This window comes from Gallinula chloropus (genome assembly GCF_964237585.1).
Source record: "Gallinula chloropus genome assembly, chromosome: 2".
In the NCBI taxonomy this organism is placed as follows: domain Eukaryota; kingdom Metazoa; phylum Chordata; class Aves; order Gruiformes; family Rallidae; genus Gallinula; species Gallinula chloropus.
The window spans coordinates 68,752,690-68,756,523 of record NC_140086.1 but is presented as its reverse complement, the minus strand read 5'-3'; positions in this window follow the sequence as shown (position 1 = coordinate 68,756,523).

The following is a 3,834-nucleotide window of genomic DNA, read 5'->3' as shown; positions in this document are numbered from 1 at the left end:
GCGAAGACAAAGAGGTGTGAGGAGAAAGGTTCAGGAGAGGTGGGGTGGCAATGGGAATTTTTAATCCGGTGTCTTCCCACCGTAACCACCAAGGCTGAACAATAACGTTAATAGGGAACATCTGTACATCGACAGATTTATTCTTGCCAGGGCTTTTTCATGCCTGTGTCATTTGCATGGACCCACGCTCGTAATGTTCGACACACGCTGCACCTTGTAGTGCAATGACAGGGTAAATCTGATGAATGCTGAAGCTGGGAAACCCTCTTCTCTTTCCCCTTTCTCCCTTCTCGGATTGCCCTTGCAGCTTCCAAGGCGGGGAAACCACACGGAGAAGGAAAACGTGAGCCTTCTCCCCATCTGCACTTGTAAGCAGAAAGCCAATCAAGCAGCGAGCCTTTGCATTTTAAAGCGGAGTAACAAACCCTCGGCGACGTGGATGCCTGGGTCGCCCGCCCAGGGCTGGCCTGCTTGCCGGCGCGTGTATCGGGACGGGGACATCGCCTCTCTTCCCGACCGCCCCGTGGGACTCGTTCACTCTTACGAAACCCCCTGGGAGGCGTGTGCGCTGCCCATGTCCCCGCGGGACTGGGCTTTCCCTTCCTTTCCGCGGGGAGGCCCATCCCGCTGGCGCTGCCCCCGGGCTCCTGCCCCGGGCTCCCTCCTAGCCTGACTCCTCGGCTGCAGGCAGCCCCAGAGAGAAGCGGGGCCGGGGCTCCCGGGGGCTGCGCCGTGCCTGCGGGGGAAGCCGCCCCCCTGCCCCGGGACACACGCGCACACACACACACACACCCCTCCACCGACCCCGTCCAGCAGCCTGCCCTGATGAGCCCACGTTTTACAGGGTGGGGGTGGCACCATCCTCCCCCTACCCCTCCATCCCCCGACGTGGCATCTTCTTCCCGGCTCAAACATGCTTTGGGGGACCAGGACCCCGCTGCCTGTGGTCCTTGTCGCTCCGGCCCAGAGTCGCTGCCGGTTACCACGGCCCGGGGTGTCTGGGAGCTGCCACCCCACCTTTCCTGGCAGAGCAGCACAGGGAGGAGAGGGGGAACTCCTGTGGTTCAGTGCTAGGGGCGATAGGGGTGGGACAGCTGGATGCAGCTATCATCGTCTGCTCCCCTCCTTGAAAATTTGCTATGATGTTCAAGGGCAGGAGGCATCGTACAAAAACAATCATTCTTTATACCGACACCACCAGTAACAGCGCGTCAGCATGTGTTGTGTGCAATGTAGCCACCTCAGTTGCTCTACATCAACATTTTTGTAATTATTATTATTATTATTCTTTTCAGTGGTGGTCAAAGGAAGCCAGCAGACTCTTGAGGCTGACTTTCCCAGTTTGCTCATGCTGACCTTGCACCCCTTGGAAGCTGCCACCCGTCGCCGCACTGGCCTGTGCGCCGGAGAGCAGGGCGGCTCTGTGATGCAGGCCGGCCTAGCCAGGCTGGAGGCCGATCGAACCCGGCAGAGCTGAAGTCCCAGTAGACGTGCGTGCAGGTCAACCGTAGTGACGTGATGGACGCGACCACCGAGGGAACACTGGTCACCAGTAAACCCTGGAAGGCGCTTGCAACCAGAGCAAAAGCTTTTTGGAAGCATTGCCTAAAAAATCACAGGCCGGAGCCTGTGGCTGGAAGGGAATTTGTAGGTTTTTGCTTGGCATTCTTTGGCAGGCTTTCCCCTTTCTGTAGTGAGATCAATGCCCTCTCTGCTGTGAAAAGGCCATCATGAAATGATACCAAGTGGTTAAAAACCTTAATTTTCCATGTCATTAGACAAACCGCGGTGGTGAAAGCACCACATATTTCCACTCAGAAAGGGAATTTAATTTAATAGCCAGTGTCAATTCCTGCAGCACCATGGCTATTCTTGGAAGCCCTACTTTCGAAGAAATCTTGATTGCTTACTTTTTTGGCCTTTATTTGCCTGTAGAGGTGACTAAATCACACTTAGACGAGGAATAATATGATAACACTTGTCTCGTAATTCATGCATACTATGGAGGTCCTTGAAACATATCAGTTTAATCATGAAACCTCTGAGATAATTTACGTAACCGGAATAATTTCACAGGAAAGCCAATATAATTCAGAATGTAGTGGATACATGGATAGAAATCAGATTTTAGCTGAAACTATTTTTGCCCTCATCTGGTTTGGGCACCAAGTTTTATGCTAGCCTCAGAGCAGCAAGGTTTATCTTAATGTGCAGGGATCCATACAGGTACATTTCTTTTCCTTTACTCACATTAAATTCATTATGTGATGTTCAAAAGACTGATACACATTAGAAAACCTCTAGGCATTTCAGTGTAAAAGGGATGGTTTATTAAAAGGATAGGTTATTACTTTGAACGATGTCTTCAGTGTGTACATTTAAATGTGAAATGTTTATGTGGTACTGACCCACGTTGGTCAGAACCTGTTCAACCACACTTTTAACCATAAATGCATCCCTAAACCTAGTAAAGTATTTGTTTTCAAATCCTGTGTGGTCATTTCTGGGTGTTTTCCAGTCCCCAGAGACAGAGGCCCACAATTATTTTTTCAATAATTTTCCAAGCAAGTGTTACCACAATCCATTTGTCAAACCATGAATTTTGAGAATATGTTTATTCTGTGGGAGAAGAAATGTGTTGGTGTGGTTAACAGCGCGCTCTACAACTGGTATGGGTGGAAAGAACCATTTCTAATATGAAAACAGCATAATTTTAAATGCTTGTCAGCTTAGCCATTTCAACCCTCCTTGAAGTCCCCGAGAAGGCAGAAGACACGCCGTTGAGTCAGGAGCACCGAGTTCTCCCCTTCCTGCAGCGCAGCTCTACCTGAGCGGGGTGGGCAGCCGGAGCCCCCAGGCCTCGCCTTGCACAGTTGAGCAGTGCTGCTGAGGTGGAGCTTCAGGGAAATGATGCAGGAATAGGCCCCTTCCTTCATCTTCTACCACTAAGGAGAAACAAAACCTCGTGTCTAATCCCACCAACCTTCCAGGGAGCGAGTAGCTCTCGGAAACACTACTTGTGAGCCATCACTTCTTGCACCAGAGGGGTTACAGAAGAGAACTGCGTGTGCCTCAGAAAACAAAGATGCAATTAAAGCAGTGTTTGTAGCCTTCAGTTAGGGCCATCTCACAGTGCAGGGTGAACCATCGCTTTTTTTCCTGCTAATTACTTTCATTAGCTGTTTTAACTTTTCTTGAGAGCTCTTAATAATTGCTTCAGAGCAGAATGTGTAAAACTGAAAATTATTTATGGCACTGATTAGAACTACAGAATACTAATACGGGTAGTCAGGAATAATTTACCATAGCAGGAAAAGCATTATTTAATTGTTTAATATAGAAGTTTAATTGTGCTTGCATATAATTATCATGTAAATATCACTGTGATCACTTTAAGAGGTTATTTCTAAGTGTGCCAAAATTCTGAAGCAATCTGAAAAGAATTAATTTTTTTCTTGCCTCCCTTCATAAGTCTCTCAAGTGCGCTATATGTTTTAACTTAAACCAAAATATAGCCAAAGGCAGACAGGAGTTCCAACAGTGACCAGTGTAATACTCACTGCTTTTAATTACTGTAACAATAAATCACACAGGAATGTCCTCCAGGAACTAAATGATTTTCTAAAAACATTTGAGAATATTTTTGAAATTCAATTAATTGAAGGCACCAGATAAAAGGTACACATTCTTAATGGCTATAAAATAACCCTAAGGGATGTAACTGAGCTCCAAGCTTAACTTCAAAGTGTGACAGAAATACTTACTGTATTACTTTAAAAGTATTCAGATCAATGAATCAGTTAAAATTACTTATACATTTACCAACCTTTTCAT